Here is a 25,706-nt window from a genome sequence, read left to right on the forward strand (position 1 = left end):
CAGCTAGCCAAAATCCATTTCCACTCTCAAGGGCTTTTCATGGCTCCTCTCAAATCCATGACTTTAAGCAGCTTCTGAGAGGCAGAGGTTGGTTTGACTCAGGCTTTCAGAGGTTCAGGCACAGCATGATGGAGGGCTCAGCTGCTGGCACTGGCAGCAGAGTGTGAGGCAACTGGTTTCAGTGCATTATCAATCTCTCAGGTCTCCTAAGGACCCACTGCCTCCCAGCAGGCCACACATCCAAGGTTCCCCTAACTACTCAAACAGGGCTGCCTAAGGGGACTGAATGTCTAAACACATGAGACAGCACAGGACATATCACATCCAACCCATGACAAAGATCTTTTACTCTTAACAGCAATCATCAATAATAACAGAAAATGACACCTTGAGGAATATGTGGTTCTCTGGAATATGGACACTGGCTTTATCTAGTTAGGAATTTATGTAGGGTTTGTTAATGGTCTTGAGATTTGGGCCCTAAAATTCTGTATTACCTAGGCTTTTACAGACTTAATATCTCTGGACTCAGAGTGTTCAATGCCTTTTGCTTTGAACATAGACTAATGGATTTAAAAGATGTGTTCCCTCATTGATACTGAGTTGCTGTGAGTTGTTCTGTGTCCACTGTATCCCAGAGCACGATGTGAGGAGCCCCTAAGGCCACCAAGGAAGAAGCTTCATCACAACTGTCTCATAGAATCCTTGTCTGATTTCTCATGTAATTCCTAGATATCTTAAGACAGGAATTGGTAGTTGGAGTATTACTGAGAAAAGCCTTGCCATTATGGAGTACAATACGCAAAAAGTTTTATTTCTAGGTCCATGGAACATGGAGCCATGACATCCTTGCCCTTCAGAAAAATGTATGGGTTTGCATCATCACAAAACTTCACATATTGAATTCATGTTATTGAAAATACTGAGGTGAAAACCAACCTGCCACAAGATAAAGGATGGAAGGATGGCTTCTTTTTCTGTCCAAAACTCTGATTCTGTCCTTCTGCATGTTCGCCAGAAGGACTAAACTCAGTATTTTATTCATTTGTCTTACATTCTATTTATTCTGCTACATGGATTTCCTCAAAGCACTGGACCTGATCTGCTTCTCTGCTGTCCATGGAGACAAAACTCTCAAATTGCAGGACATCATAAGAGTATTATCTAGGAGATTTCCTGCAAAGCTTGTCCTCAAGTGTATGTTTTGAAGATGGACAGATGGAAAAATCCTGACACTTCCTAGAGCTTCAACTTGGTTTAGTCCATGCCATCTGCCTGTATTTTCTCCTCATTGAACCTGATCTCTGTCTGCCTAATCCTTCATCTGAACCTTGTATTGCCTCTTGCCATTGCAGCTGGACTCAAGACTGTAGCTCTGATCTCACATCCAAGCTGCTTTGTCAATTCCTCTACATCTTCACTTCCATTCTTCTCTCATCACTGCAGGCTCTGTTTCTGTTTCTACTCACCTACTTTTTCTGAGATCTCTGAACCCTTTAACTTCACTGTGTAACCTGTGGATAGCTAGCAATCAAGGAATCAAGCAGACAGAATGGCAGGTAGGTGAAAAGGAAAGAAAGAAAGAAAGAAAGAAAGAAAGAAAGAAAGAAAGAAAGAAAGAAAGAAAGAAAGAAAGAAAGAAAGAGAGAGAGAGAAAGAGAGAGAGAAAGAGAGAGGGGGAAGGAGGGAGGAAGAAGGGAAAGAAGGAAGGAAGAAATGAAGAAAGGAAGAGAGGGTAAAGGGAGAAAAAGAGAGCAGAAGTAAGAGGGAGGGAGGACAGAAGACATTGAAAAATAGAGAGACCGATAGACTTACCTTGCATATATGATTGATCACTGCTATTCAGCAGAAGTTACCAAAGAGAGTGGGAAACTGACAAATTCCTGCCTTTGAAACTTCTACACCTTGCGAACCTGTCACTCAGTAAATTCTGACACAAGTGTTGTTTGTGTACTTAGGAAATACCCTCTCTTTAGGAGGGTATAACTGCCTGTGAGCACCTTGCACTCAGCTCAGCTGACCCTTGACAGACATCTGCCCGATACTCTCTATGTTTGACAAATAGTCTTTCAAAGGGGCACAGAATTGGAGGCCAGTTGCTCTGGGCAGTAGTACATCCAAAACTGAATTTTCTACATTTTTTTCTGCTCATGCCAAATGATTCTGGAAATAACTCTGAAAGTTTGTCTACAAGATTCCTGTCGTTGAGAGAATTTTTGGGCCAGGCTATGGCATGTTCCTTTTGGTGTTATGTAAACTATGTGGAATTGTTCATATGATCTTTCCTCTCTTGTGCTGAGATGTATAAAGTCAGAACAACTATCAATTCCTTTTACCAGGGGAGTGTCTGGATTTCACACTAAAGATGCTCCACACCAGGAGAACTGGCCTACACACACAAAGGGAGGGGCACTAGGTAGGCCTATGAGTTTATTCTGCTGCTGGCAGAGGAATGGAAGGGATGCAAGAACACAGGAAGGCTGGATTCTTATCAATTCTGTGTCTCAGAGACAGGGCTCATACCGAATTCTGAGACAGGGAGAGACAAAGGCTCTGTAACCTAACACCGACCGCTGTTCTATCTGCAGCCCCCAATCTGTCTGAAGTCAGGATGCCCAGTATGATGTCAATCATGTTTCACGTTCCCCACAGGATTTAGCAACTTTAAATAACTTCCTCTCATTTTTACTTATTAGAGAACTGCCCCATTTTCCTTTGAAGAAAGAGTAAGTGCCTGTCTTACGCCAATACCGTGTGGTTTTTATTACTATTGCTCTATAGTACAGTGTGATATCAGGGGTGGTGATACCTCCAGAAGGTTTCTTATTTACAGGATTGTTTTGGGTATCCTGGGGTTTTGTTTGTCCATATGAAGTTAAGAGTTGCTTTTTCAAGGTCTGTAAAGAAGTGTGTTGTTTTTTTATGGGATTTGCATTGAATCTGTAGATTCTTTTTGGTAAAATGGCCATTTTTACTATATTAATCCTACTGATCCTTGACCATGGGAGATATCTCCATCTTCTGATATCTTCTTCAATGTCTTTCTTCAAAGACTTGAAGTTCTGGTCATACAGATCTTTTGCTTGCTTGGTTAGAGTTACATCAAGATATTTTATATTATTTGTGGCTATTTAGTGTGTTGTTTCCCTGATATCTTTTTCAATCCATTTATCATTTTATCATTTGTATAAAGCAGGGCTACTGATTTTTTTAAGTTAATTTTATATCCAGCCACATTGTTAGAGACATTTATCACCTGTTGGAGTTCCCTGGCAGAAACTTTGGGCTCACTCATCTGTACTACCATATTATCTATGAATAGCTATACTTTGACTTCCTCCTTTCCAGTTTGTATCCCCTTTATCTCAAGTTTTCTTATTACTCTGTCTAAATCTTCAAGTAATATATTGAATAGATGTGGCATCAATGGGAAGGCTTGACTTGTCCTAGATTTTAGAGGAATAGCCTTAAGTTTCTCCCCATTTCATTTGATTTGGCTATGGCCTTGCTGTATATTGCCTTTATTGTGTTTAGGTTTCTGCCTTGTGTCCCTGATCTCTCCAAGACTTTTACCATGAAGGGGTGTTAGAATCTAATGAGATGATCATGTGGGTTATTTTTCTTTCAACTTTTTTTTTTTTTTTTTTTTGGTTTTTCAAGACAGGGTTTCTCTGCAGCCCTGGCTGTCCTGGAACTCACTCTGTAGACCAGGCTGGCCTCGAACTCAGAAATCTGCCTGCCTCTGCCTCCCAAGTGCTGTGATTAAAGGTGTATGCCAGTGCACCTGGCACTTCTTTCAACTTTTTATCTGGTGGATTACATTGATGTTTTTTTCCCCTATGTTGAACCAGGCCTGAATCCCTGGATGAAGCCTACTTGATCAGGTGGATGATGATTTTGATGTGTTATTTGATTTGATTGGTATTTTGAGATCATAAGGGAAATTGATCTAAAATTTTTCTTACATTGTTGAGTCTTTCGTGGGACTTAGGTATCATCTCTGAGACTGTTGCCTTGGAGAATGAATTTGACAGAATTCCTTCTGATTCTATTTTGTGGAATAGTTTGAGGAGGATTAGTATTAGTTTTTCTTTAAAATCTGATAGAATTCAGCTTTAAAACAATCTTGCCCTGGGCTTATTTTTGGTGGGGAGACATTTAATGACTACTTCTAATTCATAGGAGTATAAGTCTACTTAAATTGTCGACCTGAAGCTGATTTAACTTTGGTAAGTGGCATCTATTAAGAAAACCATCCATTTCATTTAGATGTTTTAATTTTATGAAGTACAGGTTTTTGAAGAAAGACCTAACAACTTGTTGTATTTCCTAGGTGTCTGTTAATATGTCCCTCTTTTCATTTCTGATTTTCTAACTTGGATATTCTCTCTAGCTAAGAGTTTATCTGCATTGTTTTTCCTCAAAGAACCAACTTTAGATTCTGTTGCTATTTTGTATTTTTCTGTTTGTTTCTAATTTATTTTTCAGCCCTGAATTTGATTATTTCCTTCTGTCTACTCTTCTTGGGTGTGTTTGCTTCTTTTTGTTCTAGAGCTTTCAGTTATAACTTTAATCTGGCAATATGAGATCTCACCTAAAGCCGGGAGTGGTGGCACATGCCTTTAATCCCAGCACTTGGGAGGCAGAGGCAGGCAGATTTCTGAGTTTGAGGCCAGCCTGGTCTGCAGAGTGAGTTCCAGGACAGCCAGGGCTATACAGAGAAACCCCTTCTCAAAAAAACAAAACAAAAAAATTTAAGATCTCACCTAGTTCTTTATGAAGGCACTTAGTGCTATGAACTTTCCTCTTAGCACTGCTTTCGTTGTATCCTATAAGTTTGGGCATGTTGTGCACTCATTTGCCTTGAGTTCTAGACATGCTTTAATTTCTTTATTTCTTCCTTGACCCAGTGGTCATTGGGTAAGGAATTATTCAGTTTTCATGAGTTTCTAAGCTTCCTGTTGTTTCTGTTGTTCTTGAAGTCCAGCTTTAATACTTACTAGTATCATAAGATACAGGGGTTATTTTAATTTTCTTGTATCTGTTGGTATTTGCTTTGTACCTAAGCATATGGTCAAATTTAGAGATTTCCTGATGTGCTGAAAAGAAGATATATTCTTTTATGTTTGGGTAAAATGTTCTGTGGGTATCTGTTAGGTCTTTTTGTTTCATAACCTTCCTTATTTTTCTGTTAGTTTCTGTCCAGATGACCTGTTCATTGGTGACAGAGGAGTGTTTAAGTCTTCCACTGTTAATGTACAAAGTTTAATGTGTGATTTAATCTTTAGTAGTATTTCTTTTACAAATGTGGGTGTCCTTGCATTTGGGGCATATATATTCAGAATTGAGACATCATCTTAGTGGATTTTTCTTTTGATGAGTATGAAGTGTCCTTCTCTTTGATTAATTTTGGTTGAAAATTTATTTTATTAGATATAAGAATAGGTACCCAAATTCGATTCTTGCCTCCATTTGCTTGAAAATCTTTTTAGCCCTTTACTCTGAGGTAATGCCTGTCTTTGATACTGAGGTGTGTTTGTTGCATGCAGTAGAATGATTAACCTGATTTTGTATCCATTCTGTTAGCCTGTGTTTTCCACTAATTAATTTATTATTTATTCACTTTACATCCCAATAGATGCTGTCCTAATCCCCTTCAAATAGTCTTTCCCCATACCCTTATCTTCTGAGAGGTTGGGAATCCCCTCTGGGTATCACCTTACCTTTAACCTGTATCTTTTAATTGGAGGATCGAGTCCATTGGCATGAGATATTAAAGACCAGTGACTATTGTTTCCTGTTATTTTGATGTTTAGGGTAGTGGTGGTGGGGGTGGGGTGGGGGTGGTGTGTGTGTGTGTGTGTGTGTGTGTGTGTGCACATGCATGTATGCTTCTGTTCATTTGGTTTTGCTGGTATGGAATTATTTATTTTCTGTGTTTTGTATGTGAAGTTAATCTACTTTGGTTGGAATTTTCCATATAGTATCTTCTATAAGGTTAGATTTGTGGATAAATATATTTTAAATTTGGGTTTTTTCAAGGAATGTCTTGTCTCTCTACAGTGATTGAAAGTTTTACTGAGTAGAGTAGTCTGGACTGGCATCTGTGGTCCTGTGGAGATGGCAAGATATCTGCTCAGGTCTTTCTGACTTTAAGCGTTGAAAAGTCTGGTGTAATTCTGATGTGTCTGTCATATGTTACTTGGCCTTTTGCCCTGAAGCTTTTATTCTTCTTTGTTCCATACATTTAGTGTGGTGGAAGGACTTTCTTTTCTGGTCCAACTTATTTGGTGTTCTGTAAGCTTCTTGTATGTTTATAGGTATCGATCATGGAAATTTTCTTCTAAGATTTTGTTGAAAATATTTTCTAGAACTTTGAGCAGAGAATTTTCTATTGTTCTTTGGTTTGGTCTTTTCATGGTGTCAGATTTCCTTGATGTTTTATGTCAGAAACTTTTTAGATTTAACATTTTCTTTGGCCAGTGTATTGATTTCTTTTTTTTTTTTTGTTTGTTTGTTTGTTTGTTTTATTTTTTTCCATTTTTTATTAGGTATTTAGCTCATTTACATTTCCAATGCTATACCAAAAGTCCCCCATACCCACCCACCCCCACTCCCCTACCCACCCACTCCCCCTTTTTGGCCCTGGCGTTCCCCTGTACTGGGGCATATAAAGTTTGCGTGTCCAATGGGCCTCTCTTTCCAGTGATGGCCGACTAGGCCATCTTTTGATACATATGCAGCTAGAGTCAAGAGCTCCGGGGTACTGGTTAGTTCATAATGTTGTTCCACCTATAGGGTTGCAGATCCCTTTAGCTCCTTGGGTTCTTTCTCTAGCTCCTCCATTGGGAGCCCTGTGATCCATCCATTAGCTGACTGTGAGCATCCACTTCTGTGTTTGCTAGGCCCTGGCATAGCCTCACAAGAGACAGCTACATCTGGGTCCTTTCGATAAAATCTTGCTAGGGTATGCAATGGTGTCAGCGTTTGGATGCTGATTATGGGGTGGATCCCTGGATATGGCAGTCTCTACATGGTCCATCCTTTCATCTCAGCTCCAAACTTTGTCTCTGTAACTCCTTCCATGGGTGTTTTGTTCCCAATTCTAAGGAGGGGCATAGTGTCCACACTTCAGTCTTCATTCTTCTTGAGTTTCATGTGTTTAGCAAATTGTATCTTATATCTTGGGAATCCTAGGTTTGGGGCTAATATCCACTTATCAGTGAGTACATATTGTGTGAGTTCCTTTGTGAATGTGTTACCTCACTCAGGATGATGCCCTCCAGCTCCATCCATTTGGCTAGGAATTTCATAAATTCATTCTTTTTAATAGCTAAGTAGTACTCCATTGTGTAGATGTACCACATTTTCTGTATCCATTCCTCTGTTGGGGGGCATCTGGGTTCTTTCCAGCTTCTGGCTATTATAAATAAGGCTGCTATGAACATAGTGGAGCATGTGTCCTTCTTACCAGTTGGGGCATCTTCTGGATATATATAAATTCTATACCTGACCTTCTCTCTCCCCTCTCTTGTATTCTGTTAGTCTCACTTGAGCCTGTAGTTCCTGTTCTCTTACTTAGGTTTTCATCTCTAGGGTTCCCAGTTTGTTGGGGTTTGTTTTTGCTATTGTTTTCTGTTGCTTCTCTCTTTTCATTTCCTTCACATATTTGGTTTTATTTTCCTGTATTTCTATTTTGGAGTTATTCATTTCCTCTTTAGAGGCCTCTATAATCTTTATAAGTTTTGATTTAAGATCCTTTTATTGGTGTTTATCTGTGTTAGTATATCTAGGGAATGTTGTGATATAGCTGAGTTCTGGTGACATCAAACTACTCTGGATATTATTTTTTGTGTTTTTTGCTGGCCTTTAGCCATCCATGTGTTGTTGTTGTTGTTGTTGTTGTTGTTGTTGTTGTTGTTATACTTGTTGTTATACGTTTCCATGCTAACTTTGAGTATATCTTGGTTGGACAGGTGGTTTTTGTTTTTGTTTTTGTTTTTTTCTGGAGGTTGTTTTTTCCCTTGCTTTCAGTTTTCTCTCCATCTTCTGGTCTGAGTGCCTGGGTTTCTGGTGACTAGCTAGTCTTCAGGTCTAGTAGGGTATCTCCATGGTGTTTTTGAGCCCTTCATGGCCTCTAGGATTTGGGGTACTAACATTCCCTCTGGGGTCAGTAGTACTAGTGTGGTCTGGGGTCCCTGGCAATAGCAGACCTTCAGAAATAAAGGCAGAGCTAGAAAATGGTGTTCAGAGTGTGAGGTACAGTTTGAAGCTATTGGGTGTATTTTAAGGAGATGGCAAGTAAAGGCTTGGGGCAGAGTCTTACCTGGTTGTTTCAGGTGCCAGCAGGCCTTCAAGCAAGCAAGCAGAGTTGTTGGGTGGGAAATGCAGCACAAGGTTTGGGATACAGTGTATCACTGTTGGTTGTGCTTTTAGGGAAGTTGGCCAGTAAGGTCCTGGGGGAAGGATGGGTTTACCTGCCAGCAGACCTCCAGGAAATCAGAAAGAATTGTAGTTTGGGAAACACAGCTCACTTGATTTCCATCCTGACTCATCACTTCTTTTTGAAAGAAACCTCTGACCTCCAAGCACAAGTGAATTGAAACATTGGGCCACTTCCTTTTCAATCAGGGTCTTCTAATTATGTGTACTCTAACCATGGCATGTGCTTTCTGAAGCTGTTCCAGCACAAAGCTTTGGCATGTACATCTCTAGCTACTCTTTGACAAGGCAACTTTGTCTTAGAGGAAGTTCTGGCATGGCATGCCTCTAGTATGCCCAAGGGGCTACCCAATTGTTCACTGTTTGTGAACTTTCTCCAACCATGTTGCAGTGTCAGAATCCAACACCCTGTCACAAATTAATTTTTCTTGATGACCCAGAAAAGTCAGATTGTTTTTGCAAGCCTGTAAATGCAGAGAACTGCTTACAGCAGTGTCTGTCCTGGCAGACCAGGGCTGTCAGTTTTAATCCTCGCCTTCCTCTGTCTAGGTCCCAGTTACTGCTACATCCATTTTGTAATTTCACAAAAGCACTTACTTTGTTTCTTAACTTTTTACTGTGTAAGTATATGAACACTCCTAAGATTCTGGGCAATATTTCTTTCTGCATGTGGTTTCAGTAGTAATACCAGTCAATTAATCTCTTAGCTTCGTGTTCCTGAGATGTAATCTAGGAACACTTCACTAAACATCTTCTAAGCCCTCTTTCTTATCACAGACATTATTTTGAGCATGCCCAAACTCTCAACAAATTAGTCAGTTATCAGGAGCCTGGCACACAAACTGAGAATTTCAGGACAGTGGAGCTGGCCAGCACAGCACACAATTAGGAGTGGAAATCTCCCTTCTGGTCATCAAGATGAGTTCCCCTGCTGTGCTGTGAGACAACTTGCACTGCTGATGCACTGAAGTGGCTTGGTCAGCTCTGAGTCAGGGTGGATGTTACATCCACTCCAGTAGTGACCAGTGTGACAGGCCCAGAAACCTGGACGCAGTCCTGAGGTGAAAAATTCACAGAAACTTAGTCTCCTGGAACCCTGACATCCCATATGACAAATGTTCCAAACTTGTCCTTGAGAATGGATCTGTCTGCTTTTCCTCAGTATTGTTTTGTTTTGTATTGTCTCCAAGCAATGACTGGCCAAATACCTAAGCAAAATCAAACTTTGCTTCCTGGCCTTCACCAATGCCCTAGGTAGTCCTTGAGCTGACCCTGGGCTTGGAATTCAGTAAGAATGTTGCCTATTCAGTGACATTCAGAATTGCCTCTAGTATTGTAAGAGAGATAGTAAAAGAAATTGGGCATTACTATCTACTACATAGAGTTAGAAATCTCAGGGCAAGCTTAGCAAGCTTAGCAAAGTATACTTAGAATCTTCATTATAGTTATGTATACTTAGAATCTTCATTATAGTTATGTATGGCAGACTACATTACTTATTAGTGGAAAGTCCCCACACACAATCACTTAGAATAGCTGATTTATTCCCATATGCAAGAATTTACAATGACCTAGGAAGAAGGAAGGTTGTGGTCTAAGAAGGAACTAGAGTAAATACTTAGGATTATAGAAAGCTGAGTTATACCCATACACAGGAATTTACAATGGCCTAGGGGGAAAGTGGACTATACAATAGACTAGAATTGGAACTATGGCAAGGGCGTGAAGCCCCTGCCCCTGGCTTCAAGATTAAGCTGACCTTGGGTGGGGCTGCTTTTGATCCCAGTTGTTAACATTGATTTTTATCCCAATTGGTTCCTGCTAGCTTTTTGAATGAATTCCTCTGTTTTGTGTAAGTCACTGGTGCTCTTTGAGACAAATTACATTCAGATACACACTCTCTCTGTGTCCATGTCTTTTTGTCACCCTCCATGCTGACTCCTTGCTTGTCTGTAACTGGAACCCCAAAATTTCTTTTGCGGATTGAGGGAGACTGACTGAGGCCAGTCCGCAGCAGTAGGACTCAATTAATTTAGTGATGCTAGAGGCCAGAGTAGCAGAATATATAACCAGGCAACTTTGCCAGTGATGCACAAATCAATAGTCATCTGCTCCTGAAATGAAATCAACTTTATAAAGAAACACCCATGTTATCATATGACATTGGAACCTGGAGATTGGCTTCTAGACTGTGCTAACATGAGTAGTGTAGGAAGAAGGTAAAGAAAAGCTCTATAACTTAGGATCACAAGGTCACAGGGTTTTGATTGGTGGGAACAAAAAACAGACATTTTCTGGGAAGGGTAAGTGAAAAGGAGACCCCAAGGGATCACGCTGCCAAGCCCAGTGGAAAATATTTATAGGTCAATAAAACAACAGATGCCAGTGAATGTATCTCAGATCAGATGCCCCCTGCTTAGGTGTCCAGCAATCTGGAAAGATCATCCTCAGAAAACCAGGAGACAAAGAAAGACTCAGAAAAGCTGAGGAACATGTGGACACAAAACCAAAGAAAACTTGAGAGGGCCTTGTCCCTAAAGTGCACATAGGCAAGCATGATGCAGATGTAGCAGATATAGAAATGATTTCTAAAGGAAGATATCATAGCTTTGGTATTTAAGCTGATGTGAGTGAGAAAGAAATAGACAATGAAATTTTTGCCATTTCTTAGGCTACAGGTCAAGAGCTGACATGTGGGTACACATCAATTAGGATTTTTGACCAAAATCAGCTTAGGGGGGAAAGGGTTCATTTCATCCTATAGGTTGTAGTCCATCATCTTCAGAACTCAGGGCTTGTTTCCCATGCCTTGATCAATCTGTTCTCTTAGGCCATTCAGAACTACCTGCCCAAACAAAGCTTGAAACAAAACTTCTGTAACAGTGCCCCTATACAGATCTGAAATATCCTTTGTTCTCCACTGTTTCCAGATGGCAGTGACCCTGGTGGCATGATAGCCAGTGAAACATTTGCCATACTCATCACACAGGCCAAGCTGACTTGGTGAGTTCATTTTTGGTCATTTTGTGTGTCCACCTATCTTCAGAAATAGACTCCACAATCCAGACACACTACTTGAAAACAGATGATCCAGTTGCACTTCATCAAGCCATGCCCCTGCCTAGTGGGGGAAAAGCATTTCTACCACCAGGAAAAGGCATCTGCACAAACAAAAGCCAACTGATTCAGGGGCAGGAGCCATTGGCCATGAAGGAATGTATGCAGTGATATCTTCCTCAGTGCCACTTTATGTCTAAATTAATGCATTGCAGGGGTTGGCAGAGTGTATGTGAGCATAAAAGAAAGAGCTGTTTAGGGACCTTCGGTATAACCGATGATTATATACAATCATGAACACTTATCATCCAACAGGCATTTACTGATATCCAGTATATTCCAGGCACTTTTGGGGGGCTGCTTCCTAAGCAATCAGTCTATCAGGGATCTGATTCCAAGCAGCAGACAGTTTTCCACATACAATCCTCATGCCTAATACACTAGATGCTGAGAACAAGTCAAACAATTGTGTAAAGACCTCTTTAGACTCTTGTTCTCTGTGCTGTGCTGGCTTGGGACCTGCAGGGACCCTATAGGGAAGCAGGTAGTCAGTAGTAGGTGCTGTGGAGGCTCTTGTTGGGCTGAGCCTATTGTTCACCCTTTTCAGGCTGTGGGGATGTTCAGGTGCCAAGGTGAGAGGATCAAGAATTCACAACTCTGAAAAAAACCTCGCATCTCTGGATTTTCAGAACAGTTCCCAGGTGGCCCAACTCCTGAAGAAGGTCTGCCCTGAGGCTCACAGGGTTCATCAAGCTTGGCATTTGTTTTCCAGGATCCTGATGAACTTGCTGAATCTGAACGTGGCTCCCCTCCTCAGGCTGTCTTCTAGATGCTGAAACCCATATTGTTAGGCAGCTGCTGGCAAGTGATCTTCAGGACTGAGTTTCCTTATCTCTGTCCACATCAGAGGCCCAAGATTAAAGGTTGGCTGGGTAATCCCAGACTACAGTGGCAAGGATGGGACAGGGGCAGAGAACCTAAGGTCAGCTGGACTCAGAATGCCTCAAAGTCTGCAGACCTATCTACTTTCCAGACAGCTTTGTTGGCTTCTCCTTTGGAATTGTACTGCTGGATCAGGGGCAAAGATGCAGCAGCATGCTAATGAAAGATCCTGACAGAATGGAAAAGGTCACAGAAGCCCTGAAATTGGAAAAATAGATTTGTTAGTAGAAGTAGCTTCACTGATTTAGAAAAATAGAGGTGCACAATGCTCTGGCCGCTCCTTGAACCCGTGTGTCTGCCAATGTTCTGACCGTTCCTTGAATCCAGGTGTTTGCCCACTGCTGCACCTCACTGCCACGTGTTTGTGATATTGGTTGCTGGGATAGTCAGAAAATCTCCCCAGTAACCACAGTCAGGGCTAATCTGGAGTTACTGCACCTTCATTAGACTCTTTCCTTGTTTCCCTCCTGTAGTGGCTAGTTTTGTGTCACAGCTGGAGATATCACAGAGAAAGGAGCTTCAGTTGAGGAAATGCCTCCAGGAGATCCAACTGTAAGGCATTTCCTCAATTAGTGATCAAGGGGGAAAGGTCCCTTGTGGGTGGGACCATCTCTGGGCTGGTAGTCTTGGGTTCTATAAGAGAGCAGGCTGAGCAAGCCAGGAGAAGCAAGCCAGTAAAGAACATTCCTCCATGGCTTCTGCATCAGCTCCTGCTTTCTGACCTGCTTGAGTTCCAGTCCTGACTTCCTATGGTGATGAACAGCAGTATGGCAGTGTAAGCCAAATAAACCCTTTCCTCCCCAACTTGCTTCTTGGTCATGATGTTTGTGCAGGAATAGAAACCCTGACTAAGACACCTCCCATAGCCATTTCTTGAGAAAATCATTTTAGAATAGACGTTTAGATCTGGAAATCCCCTACTCCCTCCTTCTCCTTTCCCCCTTGAGGACCTATAAAAACTGGGACCTCTTTCCCCTTGGGGTCGACTCCTCTACCCCTGTGTGGGATACAGGTCATCCCCAGAGCTCTGGCTTTCCCTGAATAAAGCCTCATGTGGTTTGCATCAAGTTTGGTCCCTTGTGAGTTCTTGGGGGTCCTCTATTATCCCGAGACTCGAGTGAGGGTCTCCCTTTGGAGGTCTTTCACTAAGCTGTTGGGAGCATGGCCTCATCCTCTTGATCACTCAGATAGATACAAAGCTCTTCAGCACTGTCCCTTGGGTGAACTTAGTATGGAATAGGGAACAGATATACCCCAGCATTTATCCACATCTACTTGTAACCTGTGTTTTCTCCCATTCCTAATTTGTGGCCTGAAGTACCCTTCATGTATTGGCAAGTATGGTAAGATATGGGCCCATTATCAGGGTGTGTGAGTTCCCAGGGCTTATCTAGTTGCCCCTCTTCCATATCCTCCCCATGTTATGGACCTCTGTCCCAAGTACCACCTTTATGTTGAGAAGGCTGAGGAGGATCTCCTTCATATAAAAGTCTTGCAGAGACTTGCAGAGGCACAGCATATACCAAAACAGAATAAAAGCAAGGCAATAGCCAACATCAAACAAACTAAAGAGAAACATAAAGCAATTCCACTAAAATCATTGGCACAGAAGAAAACTTCCTGAACAAAACACCAACAGCTCAGGCACTAAGATCAGCAACTAATAAATGGGACTTCATGAAGCTGAAAAGCTTTTGTGAGGCATAGAACAATGTCATTATGACAAAACAGCAGTCTACAGAATGTGAAAAGATTTTCACATACACTACATCTGACAGGGGTCTGATATCGAAAATAAGAACTCAGGAAAGTAGCATCAACAAACCAAATAACCCAATTAAAATTGGGGTACAGAGGTAAACAGAGAACTCTTGACAGAGGGTTCTCTAATGGCTGGGAAGCACAAAGAAATGTTAAGCATCCTTAGTCATCAAAAATTGCAAATCAACATAACTGAGATCCTATCTTACATCTGTCTATAGTGAAAAATATTAATTTCACTTCAATTCCAGGTGTAGGATATGAGCTTGCTTCAGCTTACCCACAGCAGCTATGATTTGCCAAATGCGCTATCAGGGGCATGATTTTACCAGCTGCAGACAGTTTCCATGAGTGTGTGATGTTTGGGATTCTGGGAATTCTTCAACGGGTATATAAATGTTAGAGCCCCAATTGGTGGGTTGTTGGTTGGTTACTGTTGGTTGTTGTTAAGTAATTGTGAACAGAGAATAAATGGCAACAAAAAGATATTAGATATCCTAATGGTAAAGATCAAACTTACTCCAAGGAACTCGACCCCCCAAATCAGCAGGAAGTCTAATCAGTACTCTAATGATAACATTGCCCCTTTCCCTTCTATCCTTTTCTCTCCCCTATCTAGTGGGTTGAAAGGGAAGAAAAAGGATGGTGAAATGTACTAAGATAAAACACTCAAGCAGTGGCTCATTCTGGAGGAATCAAGTTTGGGGAGAATGGTGGGAAAGAGAACTGGAATTGATGGGGCATTTCTGAGATGAGCTAGAAACCTATAACAGTGGAAACTCCCCAGAATATGAGAGTGACTTTAGCTGAGAGTAGGATCAATAGGGGATAAGGATCTGAAGCAGTCACCTCCTGTAGGCAAATCTTCCAATGGAGGGATGGGGACACCAACCCAACTACAAACCTTTTGACTCACAATTTTATCTACCACAAGATGTTCCAGGATAAAGAGGGAACAGAAATTGAGGGGATGACCAACCACTGACTGGCCCAACTTTAGACTCAAGCCATGAGAGAGAGCATACTGCTGACACTATTAATGATATTCTCTTATACTTTTAGACAGAAACCCATCATAACTGTCTTCTGAGAGGTTTTACCCAAAAATTGATGGAAACAGATGCAGAGACCCACAGCCAAACATTAGGCAGAGCTCAGGGAATCTTGTGGAAGGGGGCAAGGACTGTGGTGGGGGGAAGGATTGAAGAAGTCAGAGAAATCAAGGACTGGGTTCTGATGATGCCCCCAGTTGGAAGGCACCACAGGTGGTCTGATACAGCCAGGGCCACAGGCCTACCAGGAGACCTGAAGCAACCCAGGGACAAAAGAGGCAGACTCCATACTGTCACCCAGACCAACAAACACCAGGGATATCCAGATTGTGAAAGGCAAGCACAAGAGCATAAGCGACAGAAGCCAAAATACATAGGTATTATCAGAATCAAGTTCTTCCACCATGGCAAGCCACACTACCAACACACCTGAAAATCAGGAATCTGTCCTAAAATCCTATCTCATGAAGATAATAGAGCCCTTTAAGGAGGAGATCAATAACTCACTGAAAGAAATAAAGGAAAACACAGATAAACAGGTGAAGGAATTGAATAAAGTGATCCAAGACTTAAAAGTGGAAGTAGAAACAATAAAGGGAAGACAAATGGAGGCAAACCTGGAAATGGAAAACCTAGGAAAGAGGTCATGAATTACAGATGTAAGTATTACCAACAGAATACAAGAGAGAAGAGAGAATCTCAGGTGTAGAAGATACAGTAGAAGAGATTGACACAACTGTCAAAGAAAATTCAAAACATAAAAAACTACTATCCCAAAGCATCCAGGAAATTCAGGACACAATAAAGCGACCAAATCTAAGAACAATCGAAATAGAAGAGAATGAAGATTCCCAGCTCAAAGGACCTAAAAATGTCTTCAAGAAAATCATAGAAGAAAACTTCCCCAACCTAAAGAAAGAGATGGTCATAAAGGTACAAGAAGCCTATAGAACACCAAATAAATGGGACCAGAAAAGAAAATCTTCTTGTTACATGATTATCAGAACACTAAATGCACAGAGCAGAGAAAGAATATTAAAAGCTGCAAGGGAAAAGGCCAAGAAACATACAAAAATAGACCTATCAGAATTACACCAGACTTCTCAACAGAGACTATGAAAGCCAGAAGAGCCTGGTCAGAGGTTGTACAGCCTCTAAGAAAACACATATGCCATCCCAGGCTACTATACCCAGCAGAACTCTCGATCAACATAGATGGAGAAAGTAAAATATTCCAGGACAAAACCAAATCCAAACAGTATCTATCTACCAAGCCAGCCCTACAGAGGATACTGGAAGGAAAGCTCCAACACAAGGAAGATACCTGCACCAAAGAAAGGACAAGATATTAAGCAACTCACAACAAAGTCAAAAGCAGAGAGCTACAAGCGCATAAAGCCATCTACAAAAACAAACATATCAGGAACCAACAATCATCTCTCTTTAATATCTCTCAATATTAATGGACTCAACTCACCTATAAAAAGACATAAGCTATCAGACTGGATACGCAAACAAGATCCAGCATTTTGCCACATACAAGAAACACACCTCAATTACAAAGACAGAAACTCTCTCAGAGTAAAAGAATGGGAAAAGGTCTTCCAAGCAAATGGTCCCAGGAAACAAGCAGTTGCCATCATAATATCCAATAAAATAGACTTTCAACCAAAAGTTATCAAGCATAATGAACTTCATATTCATCAAGGGGAAAATCTACCAAGAGAAAGTCTCAATTCTGAAGATCTATGCCCCAAATGCAAGAGCACCCAAATTCATGAATGAAACTTAAATAAAACTCAAAACATACATTGAACCCCACACAGTAATAGTGGGAGATTTCAACACCCTACTTTCACCAATGAACAGTTCATTGAAACAAAAACTAAACGGAGTCACAGTGAAACTAAGAGAGGTTATGAACCAAATGGATTTAACAGGCATCTACAGAACATTTCACCCTAAAAGAAAAGAATACACCTTCTTCTCAGCACCTCATGGTACCTTCTCCAAAATCGACCATACAATTGATGACAAAACAACCCTCAACAGATAAAAGAAGACTGAAATAATACCATGCATCTTATCAGATCATCATAGCCTAAGGCTGGTCTTCAATTACAGCAAAAAATACAGAAAGCCCACATACACATGGAAACTGAACAACTCTCTACTCAATAATAACTTGGTCAGGAAAGAAAGAGAGAAAGAAAGAAAGAAAGAAAGAAAGAAAGAAAGAAAGAAAGAAAGAAAGAAAGAAAGAAAGGAAGGAAGGAAGGAAGGAAGGAAGGAAGGAAGGAAGGAAGGAAGAAGGAAAGAAAGAAAGAAAGAAAGAAAGAAAGAAAGAAAGAAAGAAAGAAAGAAAGAAAGAAAGAAAGAAGAAATTAAAGACTTCATGGAATTTAATGAAAATGTTGATACATCATACCCAAACTTATGGGACACAATGAAAGCAGTGCTAAGAGGAAAGTTCATAGCACTAAGTGCCCTGATAAAGAAACTAGAGAGATCTTAGACTAACAACAGAACACCTGAGAGCTCTAGGACAAAAAGAATCAAACTAAACTAAGAGGAGAAGGCAGGAGATAGTCAAACTCAGAGTAAAATCACCCAAATAAAAAACAAAGAAATCAATACAAAGAATCAGCAAAACCAAAAGCTGGTTCTCTGAGAGAATAAACAAGATAGATAAACTCCTATTTAAACTAACTAAAGGGCCAAGAGGCAGTATCCAAAATAATAAAATCAGAAATGAAAAGGGAGACATAAAAACAGAAATGGAGGAAATACAGAAAATCATCAGATCCTACTATAAAAGCCTATACTCAACAAACCTGGAAAATCTAGATGAAATGGATGGGTTTCTAGACAGATACCAGGTACCAAAATTAAATCAAGAGCAGATAAACTATCTTAACAGACCCATGTCACCCAAGGAAATAGAAGATGTCATTAAAAACCTCCCAACCAAAAATAAGCCCAGGACCAGATGGATTTAGTGCAGAATTCTACCAGACCTTCAAAAAAGACCTGATACCAATACCAATACTTCAAACTATTCCATAAAATAGAAACAGAAGGAATACTACCTAACTCATTCTATGAAGCCACAATTACTCTGATGCCTAAACCACACAAGGACCCAACCAAAAAAGAGAACTTCAGACCAATCTCACTTATGAATATCAATGCAAAAATACTCAATAAAATCCTTGCAAACAGAATCCAAGAACACATCAAAACCATCATTCACCACAATCAAGTGGGCTTCAGCCCAGGGATGCAAGATTGGTTTAATACACAAATATCCATTAACATAATCCACTATATATATATATATATATATATATATATATATATAAACAAACTCAAAGAAAAAAATCACATGATCCTCTCCTTAGATGCAGAAAAAGCATTTGACAAAATACAACACCCCTTCATATTAAAAGTATTAGAGAGATCAGGAATTCAAGGCCCATACCTAAACATAATAAAAGCAATTTACTGCAAACCAACAGCCAATATCAAATTAAATGGAGATATGATTGAAGAAATCCCACTGAAATTGGGGACAAGAAAAGGATGCCCACTCTCGCCATATCTATTCAATATAGTATTCGAAGTGTTACCTAGAACAATAAGACAACAAAAAGAGATCAAGGGGATACAAATTGGTAAAGAAGAAAGGAAGGTACCATGATTTGCAGATGAGATGATAGTGTATATAAGCAACCCCAAAAATTCTACCAGCAAAATTCTCCAGCTGATAAACAATTTCAGCAAAGTGGCCAGATATAAAATTAACTCAAATCAGTAGCATTCCTTGATACAAAGGATAAACAGGCTGAGAAAAAAATTAGGGAAACAACGCCCTTCACAATAGTCACAAATAATATAAAATATCTTGGGATAACTCTAACCAAACAAGTGAAAGACCTGTATGGCAATAACTTCAAGTCTCTCAAGAAAGAAATCAAAGAAGATCTCAAAAAATGGAGAGATCTCCCATGCTCATAGATTGGCAGAATTAACATAGTAAAAATGGCCATCCTGCCAAAGGCAATCTATAGATACAATGCAATCCCCATCAAAACCCCAACACAATTCTTCAAAGACATGGAAAGAGCAATTCTCAAATTCATTTGGAAAGGAAAAAAAAAACAGAAAAGTGAAAACAATTCTTAACAATGAAAGAACAACTGGGGGAATCACCATCCCTGACCTCAAGCTTTACTACAGAGCAATAGAGATTAAAAACTGCATGGTATGGGTACAGAGACAGAAATGTTGATCAATGGAATAAAATTGAAGATCCAGAAATAAAACCACACACTTATGGTCACTTGATCTTTGACAAAGACGGCAAAAATATACAATGGAAAAAAAAAGCATCTTCAATAAATGGTGCTGGTCTAACTGGCTGTCTGTATGTAGAAGAAAGAAAATAAGCCCATAATTGTCACCTTGTACAAAGCTCAAGTCCAAGTGGATCAAGGACCACAACATAAAACTGGATACACTGAGTCTAAGAAGAAAAAGTGGGAAAGAGCCTTGAACTCATTGTCACAAGAAATTTCCTAAACAGAACTACAGTGTCTCATGCTCTAAGATCAAGAATTGATAAATGGGACCTCATGAAACTGGAAAGCTTCTATAAGGCAAAAGACATAGTCAATAAGATAAATTGGCAACCTACAGATTTGGAAAACTCTTCACTAACCCCATATCTGATAGAGGGCTAATATCAAAAATACATAAAGAACTCAAGAAGTTAATCACCAAAAAAAAAGAAAAAAGAAAAAAACCAAACCGCTGAATCAAAAACTAGGATATAGAACTAAACCAAGAATTCAAAATTGTTCAAAGTACTTAGTGATCAGAGAAATGCAAATCAAAATGACCCTGAGATTCCACCTTACACCAATCAGAATGGCTGAGATCAAAACCTCAGGTGACAAGACATGTTGGAGAGGATGTGGAGAAAGAGGAACACTCCTCCATTGCTGGTGGGATTGAAAACTGGTACAACCACTCTGGAAATGAATCTGGAGGTTCTTCGGAAAATTGGAAATATATCTACCTGAAGACCCAGCTGTGCCACTCTTGGGAATATACCCAAAAAAGATGCCCCAACATGCCACAGGGGCATGTGTTCCACTATGTTCATAGTGGCCTTATTTGTGACACAGCTGTTTCCTGAGAGGCTCTGCCAGATCCTGACCAATACAGATGTGGATGCTGGCAGCCAACCATCGAACTGAGCACTGGGACCCCAGGGGAGGAGTTAGGAAAAGGGCTGAAGGAGCTAAAGGGGCCTTATCTGGCATCACTGGGAGGGGAGGCCCTTGGTCCTGTGAAGTCTCAATGCCCCAGTGTAAGGAATACTAGGGTGGATGGGTGGGGGATCACCCTCATAGAAGCAGGGTAAGGAGGGATGGGATGGGTGTTTGCAGAGGGAAAATTGGAAAAGGGGATAACATTTGAAATGTAAACAAAAAATGTCCGATTTAAAAAAAGAAAAAGAAAGAAAGAAAGAAAGAAAGAAAGAAAGAAAGGAAGGAAGGAAGTTAGAAAGAAAGAAAGAAAGAAAGAAAGAAAGAAAGAAAGAAAGAAAGAAAGAAAGAAAGAAAGATCCTCACTAACAGCCAGGACCTGGATTCTGGATGTGTCTTTGTGATATCCTACAGATTATCTATGACCATGCAAAGCACCACAGGACTGAAAATATTTCTCTTCAAGAATTTTCTAAGCAGCAACTGGGCAGCAGTGTTGAGTGTGTTGAGTGGTTTGACACACTGTGTTGTTGGATAAGTCACAGCAGCAGAAGCCTACCACAATGCTAAAGCAAGGAAGAACAGATTGCTGTGTAACTCTTTAGTGGTACTGGCAATTAGCCTATCTTTGAAGAACCGTGCTCATGTGTACTGCCACAGTAGGTGAGAGTGGCAATGAGTCTCATGGCATGCTATTTGGTGACTGGTACTGAAAACTCAGAGATTCTGCTCTTAAATGACACCTCTGATATATGGACCAGATCATTGTAATCCTGCTCTCTCCAAAGTTAAGGATGTCATGTTATAAAGACTAGAAAATTGCATCCTGATCCCTCTTAGTGGTTACAGTGAATAATTATCAGGTTAATGTAGACTATACTTGGTATAGTCTTCTGTGTTCATTAATGAGGTGGTCTTGTAATGTAGTAGCATGTTAATGATCATTTAGTGTTGAATTTCATGGTTTTGTTAAGGAAGAAAAGTATTAGGATTACTTCATATATGTGTTATACTTTGTATGCACATATATCATATATATGATTGATACACATACACACACAGTTTATATATAGATTGACTTCTATCTGATACCCACATATAAGGTCTGAAGAAATACTGAAGACATAATAGCTGAAATCTTTAACTTGCATTCTACATTTATTTGTCTAACCATTGAGGTTTTATATCATTGGGAGAACCTAGCAAAACTGAAAAAAAAATATCAAATTGTAATTGCTGAAACCAGGTTGCTGAAATTGAAAATGTTTAATTTCTGAGCCTTTTCTATGCTAAGTAGGTACTGTGCATGAAATTGTGAAATTCATTTGCTGGTAGAAATATTTCTCCTAGACAATGATTCCAACTGTATAGAGGAAGAAGTGTAAAGAGTTGTGAGTTCACTACTCTTATGGCCTTGGGATCAAGGAGCAGGAAGAATCACGAGGTAGCTCTTGGGTAATAGTCCTCAATCGCATCACTATCTGTGCAAGTGTGTGGAAGAAAGCAGTGATTTCTGAATGACTTGGTCTTGCCAGCAGCTATGACCTCTCAAGACCAGCCCACCTCTAACATCTCAAGACCACCTAAGGGGCTTAAGTGTCCATGAGAAGTTTTGAGAGTGAAACTATTTCTTCCAGGGAAGGAATTGAAGCCGGGTTAATAGGAACATGGGTAGGTAAGGATAGGAAAAGCAGGCTTCCAAAGACAATCACTTCTTCCTAGAAAACTCTTTGAGAAGAAACAGCTAGAAAGCATAGGGCTGGGTATCAACACAGAGATGTAGTTAACAGGACCTCAAGAATATGACAGATATGTGGGGGAATAGAGTGAAGAAAGAAAGATTCCCTTCTCAACACACCTGGGAGAGATCCATAGTGACAGCTATTCCCTTACCTGGTAGCTACCTCACCTAACACCTGACTCTTGGACCCTTGAGAAGGGAATAGCTAAATGGAGGCACCTGAGGGTAGGTTGATGGGAACAGGGGAAAAAAATGACAGGAGCTCAGCTGTGAGGCTGTGGGTTAGGCTCAGCATTAGAAAGAAATACACACTAGGTCAGGGGTTCCAGCACTGCAACACCCAGGCAGTGGAGGAAATAGGAAGTTGCCTCAGCATCATGGCTTTCCTGGCAACCCCACAAAGAAAGTAACAGCTTAACTGGGAGTCCAGAGAGAAGGGTTCTGCTGGGTCGTAATGACCAAGACTGATTTTCCCTATTTTTTCCTCCTGGCTCTCTGCTTTTATTTCTAACCACCCGCCATCTTTAGCACTGAAGCTTTTGTTTTTACTTTTCAGTTGCTAAACCTAAATAGGCCAAGGTAAAAGAACATTCTGCATTCTCTAAATGGGTATACGTGGTAAATTATCCACTCTGAGTGGGTATGGTGCCCGCTTGCTTACAGAATATAAATTTGAGAAGGTGGACAAAGAGAATGCTTACTTTAAAATTGTTCTTGCATCTTCTACTTCTTTTTTCTTCTTCTTTTGTCTTTCTTCTTCTCATCCTCATCCTCCTCTTCCTTCTAATTTCCTCCTCCCTTCTTCTGGAAAGTTGGATCTTATAGGATTAGGATTAAGGTCAGAGGATATTAAATAGTTCTGTAGAGCAAACATTCCGCACAGAACTCTTCTTTTATGGTTCCTAATGAAGTGGGGAAGAACACTGTATCTATGTCTGTAAGATGATCTGAACTGGAGACAAATAAGATCTGACAGATAATTCAACACATCTCATTTTGTTTACAGGTGGATAGTTATCTGCAAAGTTCCCCCATTGAGAGATTTTTGATCCAGGAATCTTAAGAAAGGAATCAGCCCTCTGCTGGTTTTTTGTTTTTTGTTTTTTGTTTTTTCCTTAATACTAGCATGGCCTAAATAAGTCTTCACAGCTGTGAGCAAATATTGGCATGGTTTCAGTTAGATACTGTTTTTGTTTTGTTTTTTTATGTTGTTTGTTTCTGGGTGTGTTGGGAATTTGATTTGTGCTTACATGGGAATTCACATGTCCAATGCTGGTCCCTGCCAACAGTTGGTTTTCTGACTGGCCAATAAAAAGTCAGCAGCCAATAGCTGGGTAGGAGGACAGAGGCAGAACTTTGAAGATTCCCAGAGAGGAAACGCAGAATGAGAATCGCCAGGGCAGAAGGAAGGAAGAGGACACAGACATGAAAGCTGTGGACGACAGAGAACAAGCCATGTAAGAATCAGGAAAAGTGGCCCCTGGGACCACTTCCCCCGATTGGGCCCAGCGTAGCAGAGATCAAGTACAGGTTTTAGAAAGTAATAACTTGAGAATATCAGAGGGGAGTGCGTTAGCCACGTGGAGGTTCAGGATCAGCCCAACCATTGAGCTAGTTAAGGCATATTAAAATATAAAGGTAAAGGTTGTGTGTGTGTATCTTTCATTCATGAATCCAGGGCTCTTGGGTGGGTACAGAACCATGTGCGCATCCACTGGGAGCATAGAGTAGACTTTAAATATTTACCACTACAGGGTGAAGCTTGAAAAGCTTTTGCATGTCTCTGTGTCATGGTTTCTGCCAAGAACTGTCAATAGAAGAAGCACACTTAGGCCAAGCCCAAAGCCACATGGGGTGTGCAGGCACTGCACACTGCTGTAGGTTCTGAAGAACAAGAAGTGGTTAACTGTGTGTCTCCGACATCAGAATGCATATTAGAATAATATGGAACCCCCAAAGGAATGACTCACAGGTTGAGAGATTTTGTCTCAGTATAAATTTTACCAAGAATAGGTTACTATAAATTGTAAGCACAGAAAAATTAGAAGCTTTCTCTACTGTATAAATATCTATGCCAAATCCATTGACCTTAATGTTCTCACTATGACATTTATCTGAAGATCTACTATAGAAAATACATCAGTTATTAATGAAAGGAACTCAATAACATTTTACATTGAATTTTAAATTATCCACTGAGAAAATACCTTTCCCAAATCCACTGAAATTAACAAAAAGTGAAAACACTGGGCCCTACAAAACAGGGAGACTCCTGTGACTTTAGGGGTTTTCATTTAAATCACATATGTCATGAATATACCTTTGCAGTGTTTTCTAGCCACTGGAATATGTCAAGTTATGTTTTTTGGTTTTTTGGTTTTGGGTTTTTTTTTTTTTTTTTTGATTGATTGATTGATGAATGCTCTATCTGTGTGTATACCTGCACTCCAGAAGAGGGCATCAGATCCCTTTATAGATGGTTGTGAGCCACCATGTCAATGCTGGGAACTGAACTCAGGACCCCTTGAAGAACAGCCAGTGCTCATAATTGCCGAACCATCTCTCTAGCCCTATATGTAAACTTCTTAAAGACAATTCTTTTGTGTTATGATATCTGAAGTGATGATTTGAAGTTTTTCATCTTTCACATTAAACCTTTTGAAAATGGCTTATTGAAGTTTATGAAATCAGTTAAACCAACCCTTCATTATTAATTTTATTTACTTTTGAGGACTTCACATATGTACACAATGATACAAAGACATCAACTCTTTTCACATTCCAACTCTTCCTATATGCCTCACAAAACCACTTCTCAAATTCATAGATTATTTTTACTTTAATTCTAACTTTTCAGAGATATTTCAAGACAGGATTGGTGTGTGTGTGTGTGTGTGTGTGTGTGTGTGTGTGTGTGTGTCCTAGAACTTACTCTGCCATCAAGGCTGTCCTGTCCTAGAGTTCAGAGATCTGCCTTCCTCTGCCTCCTGAGTGCTGGAATTATAAACATTTGCACCACCTCAACTGGCTTTAATTATTAATTTTTGAGAACTTCATATTGCAGGAAGTGAAATATGACCATACCTACCCCCATGTCTCTCTCCCAACATCTTCCATACACCCCCTGCAAAACTGCTCATGTAACATCATGCCTTTTCATTATAACCCACTAAGTCAATATGAGCATGTGTGTGAGGCCTTTCATTAGAGCATGAGAAGCACACCTGTGAATACATCCTTAGAAAGAATGGCTCCCTCTCCCACAGAAATTACCAGCTGACAACAGCTGCTCAGTAAAGAGTGGACCTGGTGATCAGATATCTCAACTATGCTGGGATTTTTATTGGCCTATTATTCTTGTATAGGTCTTGTGCTGGTATCCATAACTGCTAGAGTTCCTGTGTGTAATAACCAGGTGATGTCAATGTATTCCTCCCA

At 40.3% G+C, this 25,706-nt stretch overlaps 2 long non-coding RNA genes across 3 annotated transcripts; one reads left to right on the forward strand and one right to left on the reverse strand.

Annotated features, from left to right (window-relative positions):
- Nucleotides 1-23: 23 nt before the first annotated feature.
- Nucleotides 24-12,942, forward strand: Gm46570. Its single transcript, XR_001782009.2, has 4 exons — nt 24-87; nt 11,373-11,445; nt 12,272-12,422; nt 12,915-12,942. It is a non-coding gene; the product is annotated as a predicted gene, 46570 (long non-coding RNA).
- Gm34340 lies at nt 10,555-24,648 on the reverse strand. Of its 2 annotated transcripts, none has more exons than XR_001782010.1 (2): nt 22,970-24,648; nt 10,555-12,639 (listed from the first exon to the last, which is right to left on the reverse strand). It is a non-coding gene; the product is annotated as a predicted gene, 34340 (long non-coding RNA). The 2 variants fall into 2 exon arrangements; XR_384709.2 differs by lacking the exon at nt 22,970-24,648 and adding an exon at nt 13,889-14,032.
- Nucleotides 24,649-25,706: the final 1,058 nt, after the last annotated feature.

The sequence above is a fragment of the Mus musculus genome, chromosome 16, assembly GCF_000001635.26.
Source record: "Mus musculus strain C57BL/6J chromosome 16, GRCm38.p6 C57BL/6J".
Classification (NCBI taxonomy): domain Eukaryota; kingdom Metazoa; phylum Chordata; class Mammalia; order Rodentia; family Muridae; genus Mus; species Mus musculus.